General features: G+C 39.4%; 1 long non-coding RNA gene across 1 annotated transcript; it reads left to right on the forward strand.

Annotated features, from left to right (window-relative positions):
* The first annotated feature begins 7,237 nt into the window (after positions 1 to 7,237).
* On the forward strand, positions 7,238 to 16,966 carry LOC148190427 (uncharacterized). The gene is made up of 3 exons (XR_015776801.1): positions 7,238 to 7,526; positions 15,590 to 15,687; positions 15,941 to 16,966. It is a non-coding gene; the product is annotated as an uncharacterized LOC148190427 (long non-coding RNA).
* The last annotated feature ends 352 nt before the right edge of the window (positions 16,967 to 17,318 follow it).

Raw genomic sequence — 17,318 nt, forward strand, 5'->3', positions numbered from 1 at the left:
GAAAATGTGTTGTGTAAGTAAGTAGAGTTTATTTGTGTAACACCTTTCACAGAAAAAAAAAAAATCATAAAGTGCTTTACATTAAAGACAGATACACAATCAAACATTATAAAAAAAACCTGACAGCTTAATAATTTGTATTGGGTAGAAACAGAATACTTTACAATTGCAAACATACATTTAAAATAGTATGTAGTTATATTAACTTCGGTGGAATGTAACTAAGTAAATTTACCCTATTCAAGCACAAGTATGAACAGAATGACAGATGATTGGATTCAAAGTTTTTTTTAATCATTATTAGTCCTCATATTTTTGAAACATATATACAGCCTACAAATTTAGATCTGGGGCTGTGTATGAAACACTGGATGAGGCCCAGTCCTAAAGACGCTGCTGCATAAAACCTTACATTTCACAGTCGAGTGGCTCTTCTGTATCTGTTCCAGCGCTGATACTTAAACGATAACCTCTATGCTCTCTGCCACTGAACAGCCTAAGGACTATCAAATCTTTATCCCCCTCTGTCATATTCACATCATAGCGCTTATCCAGGCTCCTCTATCCATCAACAGAAACAAACATTTCATTATCGCTCTAAATCACTGGCAGATCACTAATTCATTGCTCACACACTGGAATCCAGACCATTTTTTTCTTTTAGTACCTAAGGTTCTTTATATAATAACATCTCACTTTCTGCACCCTCAGGTCCAAACTGCCTCATCTCTGGGATGTGGTCAGTGGCTGTGTGATATGGACATTGTGTGGCCCAATAATGAGTAAGCTTTAAAACAAATAATGGCTGAGCTTTACTATTAAACTCTCACACTAGGGATTTGTAGATTAGTGTCGCTTTTTGATCTCATATCCTCGACCCGCTGATGAGGCATCGTAGACGCCGTTACCCCAATCTTCATGCAGGCTTGATAATGAGCAACAGGATGGGTGCAACAAGGGACTGCAAGACAAATACTGGATGCATGTGCTGGAAACTGTAAACACTCTTAACTGGATTCACCTGATTTGTGCCGGTTTATGCCTCATTGTGCCAAGCTGCGTTAGCTTTTCAGCACCCAGGCTCATTATAAGACCTAATTCAATTGACCTGGAGATGTAAACACACATGTATGGGGATATAAGAGGGCCAATTAGGAGTGCTGCATCACAAAGCCTCAGTTATCCGTCGTACTGTGAGGGTAATCGCCACAGAGCCTTAAAAGTAATAGTGAGAAACTAAGGCAATAGCATATTTTGTAGTTCCTTTTTGGAGAGGGAGACAAAAAGAGAGAGAAAGAGAGGGGGGTCAGTACAGGCCCAGCTAGTGTCCCATGCTTACTTGGGTGTAATGACCCATCAATGGTGACATCTTGTTTCATCAACTTCTGCTTCCCTTCACTTGTCTGTCTGGGCCTGGTCTCTCCCTTTCTCCTGCCCTTCTCCCCTCCTGCCTCCTGAAATCCATCTCCTTCTCTCATGTTTCCCATGTCTGTGTAACTGCCTGAGAGCCTCCGCTAGATGTAAAGGATAACCCTGAAACACGAAGGACATCCAGATTCAGAGTGTGTGCTGTTTGTGCAATAACATACAGTTAGGGCTGGGTGTAATAGTTAAAATCAATATCAGAGATCAGTGTACTGTGAAATGTCACAACTGTATCTGCAAAATACCATTTAAACTAACTAATTAACTAACCAACTAAACTGATAATGAACTATTTCCAGTGTTTACATGAGACGAAACTCTTTGAAAATGTAGAACAAAAACTAAGAGGAACACCTCTTTTTTACTTTAACAGTTTGCCTGGTGTCATTAATTTGGACAATAGAAGTTTTGTAACAAATGTCATCACAATATAATTTCATTTAAAGAAGATACAAAATCTTTAAGTTAAAGCTGGAACAGTTAGTTGATAAAGTCAATACGCTATCTGCAGAAGATGTATCAATTAATAAAGTATTTAAAGAAATCACCAACGATTTTGAGCAATCCAAAAAATCATTTAAGATTGAAAACAAAAAGCCAAAAGTAAAAACCAAATCTTTCAGCTTCTCATCTGTGCGTGTTTGCTAGTTTCTTAGTCTTCTATCAAAGTAAATTAAATATTAATTGGGTTTTGGACTGTCAGCAATTTAAAGATGCCACCTTGGACTCTGGGAAAGTGCAATGGACTATTTATTAATCAATCAATATTTTCTAGTCAGATAAATGATTGTGAAAATAATTAGCATGTAAATACTCTCTATGCCTTTGTTTAAGTGTATTTTTAACACTTGATTAAATTTTGAGAGAGAGTGAGAAAAAAAAAAATACACGAAACTTGAGGATTGTATTTCAGAGACGTATAGTTACATCCCAGAGAGGGTAAACAGAGGTGAAAGTGGTGTGAACCAAAAACGCCATAACAGCATAAATTGCATTCTAATGTTCTCTGTCAGAGTTGTTTGCGTGTGTGTGTGTGCGTGTGTGTGAAGAGGCAGGGGGCTCAGCTGACGAGGCCTCTCACTGGGACACTGGCAGGCCTAACTTGCTGCAGGCCCAGCCCTCAGCTCTACCTCTGACAGGCTTCATACTTATTGCTCAATGACATTCGATGTTTTCCTTCAGTTTGCTGTAAGATTGATTTCCCAGATATGTTTGAAATATCTCCAGAGCCCTAGAGCAGGGTGACTGGCACAGTGGCACCGAGAGAAAGAGAGAGAGAAGAGAGGGGGTACAGAGGGGGAGATGGTATGTACAGGGGAAGGAGAAGGAGAGGTAAATATGAAAAGCAGGTGCAGACTTCAAACTCAACAGATGAGCTGTCTTATATTCAAGCATAGATTGAGTGATTCACTGATTGTTTTCATTACTCTAGATTTTTTTTTCTTTGGTTAATCATTTAATTGTTTAGCCAGAAAAAGCCCATCATAATCTCAGAGATCAAGTTTACGGAGCACTATAGAGTTTTCTAGAAACAAACAAACAAACACATACATCCACTTTAACAGAGTATATCCTTAATATCAAACAGATATTTGAATGCATTTATTCCTCATAAAACATTTGCAAGAGGCAATTTTTAAAATACTTGTATGTTTGCTTTTGTGTTTAGTAGTGAGCAGTCATCTTTACTGCCTTTTTTGGTGCCTTGCTGAACTCCTTTGCAAGTTACTGTGTTGTGTGTATAATACATGCAAAAACATTGTAAAACATAAGCTCTATACATTGTAAAATTACTTTTATGTCCTGTCACCAAAAGTGTAGATTTCTGTCCAAGCCCCCCCCCCCCCATTTTTTTTTTTGCTGACAGAGTTAAAGACATTGGCACCATACATTGATGCAGAAAAGGCCCAAATTAGTGCATAAAAATTCACCATGATGCAGAAAATAAAGTGTTTGATGCTTAAAATGTTCTTTTGATGGACACCCCCCAAACCTATCAATTTCATGTTTCCCCCCTCCACGTGCACCCTTGTCCACCTATTCTTGTTTTGTCCAACCAACAGTCCAAAGATTTTTAATTTACATTTATATAAAACACAGCAACAGAGCAAATTTTCACATTTGAGAAGCTTAAACAGGGAAAGTTTATAATTGTTACTTGAAGAAGTAACATGGCTTATACGACTAACCAGTTTTTAAAAAGGTTGATAGATTTTCTTTTGCTGAATAAATCAATTAACTGACTAAATGTTTCAGCTGTAACTGCGTTTCTGACTGCTGTAAAAGTTTCAGTGTAGTCAGAGTCATTCCGTCCTTCACTCCGAGGATAATGTGAAGACAGACAGTTCAAAATAAATTGGGACATATCAAAGCATGATCCAGAGGCGCCTGACAGTCCCTTTGGCGTGACTCCTGTTGTGGTGGCATCAAGTTCATCTCCCTCTCCTGAGTTGTTTGTTATGATTGGTTAGGGCCTCATGATGAAATTTTCCCCTTTGTGAAAATGCACCCTTGGTGCGTATTACATTATGTCACGCCTTGTCACTGAGCATTTGAGCACATTTACTGCTTTGTTTTCTTGGGTGCGTGGAGGGGAGGGGGGTGCACGTATCTACTGTTTTAAACTCTTTAATGCAATTTAACAATGCCACATATTCTTTTCACGTTTCATTGGGGTCCTTTACGTGTGAAATTGCAGAGGCTTGCCCAGCCTGAGCGACACGGCACGGCAGAGGCAGGGTCACAGCGAAGCGCCAGATGTGGGAGGGAGAGCGAAATTAATTGCTACACATTGTTCAGTGGGTGTGTATGCACCTTCAGCGAATTAACCGCTCTCAGGGTGTGACTGTTTGAATAACGGGAATTAGGTATGAGGCCTCTCACTCACAGCTGAAGCCAACTGCAGGCATTGCATCCAATTAGCTTATCTGGCCCCAAATTCGCATGCTTAACTTGTCACTTGTTAGCGCAAAAACAAGGAAAACACTTTGGTGAACAACTCGTCGCATATAGTTTTTGTTGTTGTCAGGTTTTCTGTGCAGCTCTCACGCATACACTACACTTCTATATACTCATATTTTCAAAATGATTTTCACATCTCTCAAGACAGGAAACCATTTAATTTAAAGGCAATTTCATATTACTGATAAGAATCATTAAGCTACTTAATTCAGATGACATATCCAGACAGACAGTTTTAATAATGATGACCTGAAAGCTATCCATTAGGTGAAAATGGCAAACCAATTAGAGGGACCATTAATGTGAATCTTAATGTTGTCTGTTCACTCTTGTATTGCTATCAGATTAGACCTCACAGTGTGGTTGAGTGCAGAGGTAAAGCACATTAATGACAGTTGGATGACAGACATCAGGAGCATATGGTGCTCTCCTATGGCCATTACCAAGTTCATGCCATCCCTTCACCCACATGGAGCGTGACAAGATAATCAAATCACACTTTTAGATAGAATTCCTTCTATAATCATGTATAAGTAAGGGATGCATGGATTTTTTGGAAATATCCAATATACAATATATAACAACTCATATGGCTGATAACTGATACTGATGTTGACATATCCACCACCTAATTTTCGTGATCATCAAGTCTCTTATGTAGTGATATTAAAATCATATTACATATTACATTAGCATACTCTAATCATGATATGAATGGAGGAATAAAATCCAATGTTTTTCAATGTACGAAGTATTCATTTATTGTACAAAGTAACAAAAATACTTGAACTTAGGGTTGATGTTTTGTTCACTTTGTCAATAAATAAAAAAATTGGTTTGTGATGTTGGTTTTACATCAGCATATTGGCTAATTCTGATATGTAATTTTAAAGCCAATATATGTTGATATCTATGACATGCCGATATTATCATGCCCCCCTAGTATGAATAACTTTTGATCACATTTGATCTAATTAGCTTTGTTGTATTGTATGACAGGACTGAGTGACAATTGTTTTCTACATTAAAGACCTGCAATATCAAGAATGGCAGTACCTCATCATAATCCTCTGAGGTCTAAAATTACCATCTAAGTAGCTCACGCTGCTACCTAGCCCACGCTCCCAGCATCATCAGTATCAAAAGAACTTGCAGTGGCGTGCTCACCCTAATCGTGACTCTGCCGTACTCTCCGGTGTTCAGAGCTTCTTGTAGCCTGGCCCAGCTCAGTAGAGCACCTCTCCCCTCCACCTGACCCCTCCTATCTCTCTATTTTCCTGGGCAATAGGAGGGTGGAGGGACGGAGGGTGGATTGGGGGAGATTTGATGGAGAGGTGGTGGTGGGGGGGGGGCACTCTGCTTCCCCTGGGGCTGCCTGCTGGAGCGAGGTGACCCAGCTTGTCGCTCGGTGACCTGTGAGAGGGACATTATGAAGTGTGAGTGGCTGTCACCCTAACCGCTTGTGACAGCACGGCTCCCGGCACAGCTGTGCCAGCCTGCCCCAGCCAGAGACCCAGGGCCCATGGAGAAGGGGGCGGGGGAGAGGCCGCTTTGGAGAAGGCGCGGACTAGGGTGGGGTGTTCAGAGAGTGTCTGTGTTGGGGCAGGAGGGTCGAAGTAGAAGGAGAGACGAGGTGAGGGTGTTTAGGGCCTAAGCTCTTAGTGGTGTAATGACTTCTCCATTGATTCTGGTGCTTCAGGGACTGCCTCGCAGATCCGCAAAGTCAAAGCCAGCACAGTTGGGCTTTGAACTACAGGACGACAGAGTGATGTGACAGTAGAGGTGTAAGCGACCAGCTGTTATAAGCCAGCAGGGTTACATACATATCTGACATCTGTATGTTGTGCCAAAAATAACTTCTGAACTTGCCTTTGCCATGTTGCCAGTTCCCCCTCACAATCAGAAGTGTTTCTTCCTCTTCAAGCATGTATGTGACAGTTTTATTCTAAATTCAGAAATGTTTTGGCACCTTCCTCAGGTCTCTGAAAGGCATCATGACCATATTTGCTTTATGGCTTTCTTCTACATTTCTCATCGTAATGTTGGGTCATGCTCAGCCTCAGGAGGGCTTTGTTAGATTTAAAACCTTTGTAAATCTCTCTGATCAGGGCTCTAATAAAAGGGTCAGAGACCTTTGACATACCCGTGCTGTTGTTTGTCATCTCACTAAATTTAAGAGTTTGCAGACTGACTAGACGAATGAGAGCACTGGGGCCTAAATCCAGATCAGGATCATAAAGCCACACAGTTGCTTTTCTCATAGGTTGATAGTACATCGCAAACGTTACTGTCTTTTCTTCAGTTTTAAGTGCAATTTGTTAGCTGGCCCTAGAAACACTCATTTTAATAATGTGGGATGAAGCCTCTGTGGCTGTTTATGAAGGTCAGTGGAGCTCGTCTAAAGTTAAAGATTCAAGTGGTAACATTTTACTTGCAAGTCGACCAAAAAGGACAAGGGACACATAGGATATCAGTTTTTATAACCTTATGCAAATAATGTGTATGTGCAACTTAAAAGGTAGGCTTATTCTGTAGAAGACAAGTGACACAAAGATGGAAGTTTTAATACATTTAGAAAAAATGCACTTCCTGTGACTTATACTCACTAATCAAATTGTCTGAAACTTTTCTACAAATGAAACACACCATCCCTCAGAGTTGTGGATTATGTTATGTTAAATTTTTTGAGTAAACTTGTTTCTTCTCAATGTCTCCATGTTGAACAAAAAAAAAAAAATCCAAAACAGTCAAACATGCTTCATAAATTTAAGTAAACGGGGACTGCTTTAACAACAGCAAAACACTACAAACTGTTTCCGGCATGGCCCAGTTGCGTTTGAACTCTGCGCAAACGGGATTTATGCGCACGCGCGTGCTCAATGCGCGCTGCCGGTACGGAAGTGTTTTATATGAACATATTAGCGAAATAGGATGTGCTCTGAAGTATTGAGCATGCCTCTGGATAAATAAATCGCTGATTGTACCGCACGAGTTGTTTGGGTGTTGAATTTATGTTTTATATAGTTTCGCTGTTGTTAAACGCGACTTCAGTTCATCAAGAAGGGTCACCAGTTTCGGATTTCCTCTTCACCGTGGAGGCATGCGAGGAAAACGTTTTTTTTCCCGAGTTCAACCTACCAGTAAGTTATTAATACACAAATGGGCATTTTGCAGGTGAACTACTCTTTTATCTTTAGTCGAATGAAAGTAACCCCACAAAGTTCATAGATAAATATGATAGAGAAAATGAACAGTGCAAGGTATTGTTTTGTCTTGAGTATAATATTCATGTAATTCTGAGTAATTTGCTTATTTCACAAAGTCGTGTGTTGCTGTATTAAATACATTTCCAGTGTGTGCCTCAAGGCTGTAAGGAGCCATGCATGAGTGAAGTGCGCAGTCTAGTTTCCACTGACTTTAAAAGACAAACAGAAGTATTGCACTTGTTTATCTATTAGTGACTGGGAAAGAAACTGAAGAAAAATGAGCCTCAAGATCTGAGAATGAAGGGCACACAATCCTGTGGGTGGTTCAGGCTTGATGATTTGGATGTATCTGGCAGTGTTTGTTAAACTTTTATCAGTTAAGAGCTTCACTTTCTTTCTTGTACAAATGTGCATATACAAAATGTAAGCGAAAGGAAGTTGGCAGCTTAGACATTACTTTGAATACAATAGTTAAAAGTCAGTTTGCATTACTTTTGTAATAAGTCTTTATGTGAAAAAGTCATACAGCCCAGCATCGACAACTGACATTGTACATTGCAGCAATCCTACAGGGTGAACATATTTTCATAAGCAGGTCCCTAATTCCCCCAATCACTGTTCATTGCAAAAAGTGTTATTTACATATGAAAGGCCAAGACCATGATACAGAAAGTTGACTCTTCTTGAGGTGTTCCCAAGCACTAAATAAGCTTATGTGTCTTACAGTACTTCCTTTTTTAAATACTATGACATTGTTAGAACGATGCATTAATTCCTTTATAGCTGCAATAAGAAATATTTAAAATCTTAACATCTTTGGCAGCCCCTTTGTGTCCTTCACAAATTGTAATTCTTATTAGTTGTTACAAGGATGAATCCTAATTTGTCAAACCTTGCTGCGGGCTGCGAAGAGGTGAAAGATATGCAAACAGAAGAGATGACGTGAGATTGGCCTGGTTGAATAATAGAACTGGAATTAACCTGCTAAAGGGAACATTTTTGCACAATACACGACATTGTAATCTAAGAGCATATTTCCCCAACCTGACAGTCTAACTACTGTGTACAGCACGATTAGACGGGCAGGTCTGTCCATTATAGGTTTTGATAAGTTTGACACTGTTTAAAGATCCAGTGTGTAGAGTTGAATGGTATATAGCGCTGAGGTTGCGGAATTGAAACTTCTCCTGAGCGTCAAGCGTCACTAATGTGAAAATGCAAATGTCCCTATTAGGAGGCAGTGTTTTTTTTTCCTGTTCTGGGCTGCTTTGGAACAACATGGCGGACAGGACATGCCCCATATATAGATATAAATGGCGTATTCTAAGGTAATGAAAACACAAAAAGATCTTAGTTTCAGGTGATTATGAACTATCGAAAGAATAAAAGATCATAGACATGAGTAATATATACCATATGCCCCTAAATACTACACCCCTTACTTTTACATAAACATAAATTACATAAACAACAAAACAAATTGGTGGCCTCTAACTTTGATTAAATATTCTTGTATTATATGTTTGTATTATTTTAGGTGTTTGTAGCTGCAGTGGCAGTTTGGCCACACAGCAGGTAAACTTTAAATTAAATTAAATTAAGTGATTTAGCAAACAACCACTGCATGTAGTAATGTGTAAAATCATGTTGTGTGATCAGCCCAGCTCACTGAATAATGATACATTCAGTGAAATATTACATTATTTCATAGGGGTGATTTTTTTTTTAAAATAATGGGGGCTCAATGGTAGTTTTGCCTAAACCTGGGTATTTGCTCATAAAAAAATCCACATACTGGTATGAAAGATAATTACTTAACTAAGTTCCTGAGATTTTTTGAGTTTGAGTTTGAACTGTAACCGATATGATGTAGGTATGGCACGTAAGTAATACCATAAATACTAATACTAATACTACCAATACTAATACCATAAATGTTTTGAATAACCTCAGCTTGGATAACTAACCACGTATGTCTTTTTGCTACATTTACCAATTTAAATATTAGGACAATAAAACAAACAGAAAATAATCTATGAGTATCTAATAATGGTACTTCCATTCAGTGTGAAGCTAAGGACTTATTTTGTGGGGTTGCAGCCCTCCCGTTCCTCCCCCAGTCCCTTCGTATCCCTTCTCTGTGTCTAAACCTTTCCACTTTACTCCACACCTCTCTCTCTCTCTCTCTCTCTCTCTCTCTCTCTCTCTCTCTCTCTCTCTCTCTCTCTCTCTCTCTCTCTCTCTCTCTCTCTCTGTCCCTCTGTCACGGCTGACCTGCGTCCTCTCTCTGCAGGGCCTCTCCTGGTAGCGCCCAGCTGGCGCACTGCGAGTCGGCTGGGCAGAGGCAGGAGGCAGTGCCAGCTCTACTGGTGCAGAAAGGGGCACACCAGGCAGGCAGGCCCAGTGTCAGCAGCAGCAGCAGCAGCAGCATGCTATCCCCCGGCTGCCACACTCACAACACACACATATGTCTGCATATATATTGCTGTGACCCAAACGTGCGCACACCGGCATCAGCGGACCAATGCCAAATAGGTTTGGTCCGACTGGGACCTAGTTAACTGGGACAAAACATTTGTTTACACATAAGACTAGTGCAAACAGGCACACTGACACATCGAGCCATACACACACTGCAGGATATGTTGAGATGTTCACATGAAGAGAAGTCTTTGGTCATGTTTGCTGACTGCTAAGTGATTAGTTTGGCAATCCTGATGTCAGCCTGCGGCCTGTTATCCCCTGAAGGCAGCGCAAAGCATGTAATAGAGCACATACTGAATGGCACGCATGTTATTGGCTTGTATTCATCCTCAGGGTCAACACTTGAAGCTCTTTGTAATTAAGAAGGAGACTGGGGCCTCCCGCCTGTAGTTACCCCTTCATGTCTTCAGCCCTGGGTATTGCTGTGCTTACTGAGTCAAATTGACCCTCCTTTAGTAGCAACTTTATTAACCCAAGTGAACCCCTGCTGCCCTGAGATCAGACCTACAGTGATTAAGATCAGCAGGGAGAGGAGAGAGCGCGTAGCACCTTGACTTACATGCTATTATTTAAAAATTGGTGAACTCAGGTGAATTTAAATGTCAAGAAATATCCAAAATAATGCAGCAACATTATGATATGCATGACATTAACTTCAATAGCAACTGTTGTGTTTCTCATTCTGTTTCAGGCACTTTTATGGGAATTGTATGTCTCTGCAGTTAAAAAGGAATTTGCTAATTTGCATACTGTTTGATTATCAGAGTCTTGAGTATTCAGCCAAACTTCCTTATTTGTGTTTGTGCCTTTGTGTGTGTGTGTGTGTGTGTGTGTGTGTGTGTTTTGACCTCTTTCACACAGAGAGACCCCCAATTGTGCTCCAGTAGCCAGCCGAGCTCAGTGAAGCAGAGCCTATATGCTCACTGGCATTTCACACACCCAAACGCGTGCATGTAAACACACATGAATGTCATTTATCCAGCTGGGGTCCCCTGCGACACACACAAACACACACAGACAGCGGCGTAGATATGGAAATAATGGTCGGGGTCTCATCCCCTAATATACGCCTTGCATAGCACCTCTCTGCAGCAGGAAACCCCCCCAGCCACGTCTCCACTCTTATCTTTCCAACTCTTGCTCGACTCCGCAGGTCAGCCCACCCTTTGCCATCCCCAGGATTTGAGGCGCACTTCCGCCTTAAAAGTTGTACACCACTACCTTTGATAATCAAGATAGAACCTAATTGAGCTCACCCATGCAGAAGATGCTCTCGCCTTTTCGTGCACGCACACTTTTTGAGGAGACGGGGGCCTATACTGTTTCAGCTCATCCAACTGTGAGATTCTCCTTTCCCCTCTCTAGTCCTGCCATCATCTCACTAATGGTGTTTCTATCTCTTCTCCATAGGAGGTAAATGAAGCTTTTAAGCAGGGTGGAGGGAAGGGGGACCACTGCAAAGATTAATTGACTTTCTGCAGAGCTTCACTTATCCTCCACCAGCACCTTTGACTTGTGAGTGTATTTGTGTTTGGATTACATGATTATATCACCATTATTGCAGCAATTTGTGGTTTGCTCAAAACTGTGCCAGGAAATATCAAACTGTGTCCCATCAACCATTTCATCCACAGTGGCTGCTCGGTACCTTGATGCAATTAGAGGAAGTCTTGGTGGGCACTCTTAATAAAAAAAAAAAAAAAGTGATTATAAATTATTAATTTAATAAAGATAATTCTGAACTCATCTGTTTTTGTGGATTTAAAAATCAGCAATCACAGTTAAATGGCTCATGAAAAAAAAAAATCACGATAAAACACATGACAGTTGTTGTAGACATTATATAACATCTTTCTTGTTTTTATCCCTTAATTGTGTCTGTAACTTGTTAGTTCCTAATAATTTGTAAAACATTTAATTCAGAGGAACAGATCACAAAAAACAGGGACCATGAACATAAGAAAAGTGTGTAGTCACACACAGTTTTATCACTTCGACAATATTTAGAAATCGGTGCAACTAAATTAAAAAAAAAAAAAAAAATTAGAGACATATTCCCTAGTTTTGCAACACACACGGTTTGTGTCATATGGTGCATTTCATACATAACATGCAATGTGTGATTTGTTGACTGCCCATAATCTATCTTGTATAAGAGCTACTGATGTTTAAGTTTCAACATTGAGATCAAGAGTCTGATTATAGTAAAGATAGTAATCATCCTTGTAACAGCCATTTACTTTGTACTTTTAGTAACTTTTAGTGTTCTCTAGAAACCTCCATTGTATTGTTAAGGGCCCTCACACTTCACAAGAATCCTGTGTCGTGGTTGACTGCCAGCATTTTTATTTTGTTGAATTTTATCTTTTTTCAGTGTCGTATCGGTTTGTTTATAGCGCCACATGATGGTGCAGTGGTTAGCACTGTTGCCTCAAAGCAAGAGGGTTCTGGCTTCAAACTCACTGACTGGGCCCTTCTGTGTTGAGTTTCCATGTTCTTCTCATGTCATGGGTTTCCAGCTTCCTCCTACAGTCCAAATTCATGCAAGTTTAGGTTCAGATTTAGTTTATTTAAAAAGGCACGGTGCAAATTAAATACACAAGGTATAAAAAAAATGACAGAATTAGCCAGGAGGTTATTTTTCATTCGTAGTCCCTTGGCCGGGGTGTTACACAAGGCTTCCAAAAAAAATAACAAAGAAAAACTGGTATACAGTTTAAAAGACTTTAACATACTTTAAACACAACAGCAAGAGAAGAAGAAGAAGGTTAGGTTAATTGGAGATGAAATTTTGAGCTCCAATAGTTTGTATTTAGGTGGGATATTAGTAGCATATACTGTACATGTCATTCCCTTTCCTGTCTGTGTCCTAACCTAGACTTCAGGACTGCAATGGAAATATGTCATGTCACTTTATTGTGATATCCTGATGAAATTTAGTATTGTATGCACATTTGTGCATTGTATTTTTAATTTATCAAATGAAATCAATCACTCAGCCTCACATATTGTTCCCTTGTACCTTAATGTATGTATATACACACACTGCACTGCACAGTACAAAAACCTGCACTGTAAATGGGAAGACTTTGGCTGTACATTGTGGCCCAAAGCCTCTCTCAAGTTTCGTTGGTTGTGAAGCTAGCTTAGGAAATTTTATGTGAACAGCAGAAATTTAAGAGTTTGCGAATGAGCAATGCAGATTATTGGAAAGAGCATTGACAGCTTAAACAGACTTATTGCAAAGGATGTATGGAAACACAGTATGTTGCTGATACAAATGTGAAAATGTTTGACACGGCTATACTGAGCAAGAGGAGCTCGTAGACCCTTTTTGCAGGGTGGGCTATTAGTTTACATCTTTCTAAATAGGAGCTAAACATCCCTTTGCACAATTTGAGTATAGGGCAGGATGAGAAGCTCTGCATGTTTTATGTAGGAGGTTGAAATGATCTTCCATGTCTACTAGCGAGGAAAGTTGTGATGAACTGTTTTGTAGAACAAGACTACAGAGGGCTGTTGTCGCAGACAATTATTAAGTCTTGGACTAAAGTCATGTTTAGTCTCTCTGGGGTCAACAGAGTGATAGTGGGCAGCAGGTAGCCTCATGTCCCAAATGTTATTCTGATCTCACAACATCTCACAACTTGTTTCCTTTCACCTTCTTTCATCACCTTACAGGCATGTTTTTTCATATATCATTCTCTTGTAGAATAAATTCATTCTTTGGCCTAATGCACAGTGAAATTTTTACTGTATGTGCATTTCTCTGTCTGTGTCTCTCTCAGAGACACATATGTATAAGATGGACAATTAGTGCATATCTTGTGGAGACTGAAGTAAGTTTGACTTTGACTCCAAACAATTGTATGGTGAGAGAGAATAGCCAAATGTGTGAATGCACAAAGACTTCGCTCCCCACCCCCATCTCCCCGCTGTAAACTCCACCACCCACAGCTGCACACACTTCCCCTGTCACGGTGATAATCTCTTTGTCAGGAGCCGTCTGTTAGAGATTTGTCCGTCTGATTCGGTGAACGTCCGAGTGGCAGGTCTAGCTGTAGTGCCACAGGGTGTCTGTGTGTGTGTGTGAGCGCGTGCATGCGAGCACACCCAGTGCCATAGGTGGTGGGATCTCCGTCCCTGTCAGAGTGTGTATGTCGCCTGTCTTCAGAACTCTGTTTTGTGACGGCAGAGGAATGTTGAGCAGAAGAAGAACAGATATGTTTGCATTTTACATTTTAAAGCCACTTCAGTATCATCTGCTCCTCGTGGTTTATTTGCATCCATCTTCTCTTAGTTTGCAGCCAGTCTGACTGGAGATACATCTATGTCACCCATAACAAAATGTGAATATTAAAAGCTTTCATACCCTCAGCAGAAAAATGTCAAAATAGAGATGGCCTTCCACTAGATGGCTCTGCTTTTAGCATAGAACTATGCCACTTTGCTCATAAATTAACATCAACACTTAAAATAATTTGTCATCTGGTTGTTTGAAAGATAAATTCATGTCTAAGTGTTCAAGTAAAAAGGAATAAATGAGCCGATTATAGTCCAGTAATATTGTTTCAGTAGTAGTCAAGTCATATATGCAATTTTTTGCAATATTTCCAGTTATCATGATGTGCAAATGTTGATGAGCTCCATCTGTTTAGTCTTAAATCCTGCAAGATATGATGTAATCGATTCCAATTTTGCAATAACTTCCTGGACAGTGCTTTCTTTGACCCACTTTTGAAAAATGAACCATTTTCTCCAGTTTGTTGGATGCAGTAATTCATGCTTAACACTACAATATTTTACATACTCCATTTTACAGTAAGTGCAGTGTGATTGTCTCTCCTGCAGTCCTGAACCTAGCAGATTTGACTCCCTAGGCAAGCTTCCCTTGAGTCCACTTGTTTTTACAAACAAGAACAGTTAATGAGAAATCAAAACATTTTTTAACAAACAATAAACAACTAAAGAATATGGTATGTGCAACTTTTGCAGTTGTTTTTTCTTTTTGTACTGCACCCTTCACGGCTTTTGGTTTATACATTTTTTTGTTACTCTAAACCTTCTGACTGTGATGATCATACCTCACTGATAAACACTTAAAAATGAACTGAATTAACAAGACTAGAGCTTGCCCCACTACCACATACTGACCATTAGCAGATTTGTGGATTATTTTCCCCTTTTGTTTGAAATTTTTCTAAATGGTTTTAAAAAATGTGAGGGTCTCCCCCTCTGGATGGAACTTTAGTTGGTTGCCCATGTTGCCTATGCCACTGCCTCCCTGTAGTATTCAAATCTAAATTTGTTCCAGATGATGAGTTGAGCTTGTTAGTTGTGAAATACACAAGTTTACTCCATGTAGCTGCCCATATACTCTGCAGATTGCCTTCATTCACGTGATCTGATGGTGTTTTGTGTTTGTCTTGAATGCTGAGCAGCACTGTCACATGCTCTGCAGCACCTTCCACATGCTGCTAATCTAAATGTCTTTTCACATTTTCTCTTTGCAGAATGGCACTACAATACAACACTTCCAGAGTAACTTGCTCAAGGACACTTTGGCAGTTTTTGGCATACAAGGATCTGAACATTGCCTAAAGGATGGCAGGTACAGACCAAGTTTCCTGCTAATTATAATATATTATACTGAGTTTTAAGAGGATGAGAAAGTGCATTTGGAAGTTTTTCCTTGATGAAAGATAATATAAATTCTGCCAAAGCTGTAATTGTTGGGTTGAGTTATTGTTTCTCAAAGCCCTTTTTCTCTCTTTTGCCTTTCATCTCTCCCCTCCCGACACCTTCTCCTTCCTCTATCTGTTGTTTGGTCTCCTCTTGTCACTCCACTGCAATCATCTTCGCAGGGGGGCTTGTCATCTGTATCTACTCATATCCTACAATCTGTTTTGCTCTGAGCACTACTGCACTTAAATGTCAGGGCTGATGAGCCTGCCACACCCACCTGACACATCAGCTCAGCGCCTGCTAAAAGCTTTTATGGAACAGAGTGTGAGCCTGGCGGTTGATATAAATTAAAGTGTTCTTTGCTTCTTTTGGGGAGATTATGGCTCTAAAGGGACAACTTCTGCTAAGAAAGAGAAAGAGAGTTAGAGCGTAGGCTATGATTGGTTGCCATCTAGTGGTTTGCCTCCACATCATGGAGAGAAAGATGCAGTGACTAAACTCTCACAGTCTAAAAAAAACTATTACATTTCACACAAAGAGAAAACAAATAGTAAACAGATCCTTCACCTCTCATGGTTATAGGTCCTCCTCTTATTTTGATTTCATTTCCAAATGGAAAACTGCTTAAATAATAATAATAATACAAATAAAAAAGTTACTATTATTATGAGGAAGTACTATTTTCTGGTGGGTCAAATCAGAGCAGCATCGAGTAGTAGTATTTTAAATATATATTTTACTTTTGTAGGGAAAAACTTTTTTTATGGACTGCTAAAATTCATCAGTATCTGACTGAGAGGTTTTGTATGCAATAAAAATTCTTTTTGGGTAAATTTAGTCAATTTGTGCACATGTGAAAGTTTTTGTGTCAGAGCATGTTTTGAATTTCGAATGCAGTCCCCATAAATTTAATGGAAAACTACATTGAAGGGACAACTGCATAGACTGGACATGGCACAGTGACCTCTGTATGACTTTCATAAATGTTATGTTGGTGTTTGGTATAGCAGTAATAAATAGTATTGTGGATGATTATTTTGTCATAAGTAAATGCATTTTAATGTTACTTGCCTTTGTCTACTAATCTGTTCCTATCTTGATTTACCTGTATGATCTCTGATTTTTTTGCCTCATGTAACTCATGCAAGCCTTGATTACATATTGTAAATTCAACTCTTGCTTTGAAAAGTAAAGCAAAAATTGTATGTCTTTGTCTTTAACTTTTCGGAAGTGGCGGATGAAGTATTCAGATCCCTTTCTTAAGTAAAAGTATTAATACCATACTGTAAAAATTCTCTGTGACATGTAAAAGTCCTGTATTGAAAATATTACTTGAGTAAAAGTATGTAGAGCTTTGAAAATGTATTTAAGTAGTAAAATTACTCAATGCAGAAACACTTTATTCAGTTTATAAAATTAGAATAATAATAAGTCCTCATATTTAAGATGCTTGGATGCATGGAATATGTCTGAAGAGATTATCAAAATAGTTGCCAATTAATTTTCTTATCAATTAAATGGTTTCAGCTGCACTTTTATTTTTTCATATGGTTTGTG

Source organism: Plectropomus leopardus, chromosome 1 (genome assembly GCF_026936395.1).
Source record: "Plectropomus leopardus strain MGB_pleo_1.0 chromosome 1, ASM2693639v1, whole genome shotgun sequence".
Lineage (NCBI taxonomy): Eukaryota > Metazoa > Chordata > Actinopteri > Perciformes > Serranidae > Plectropomus > Plectropomus leopardus.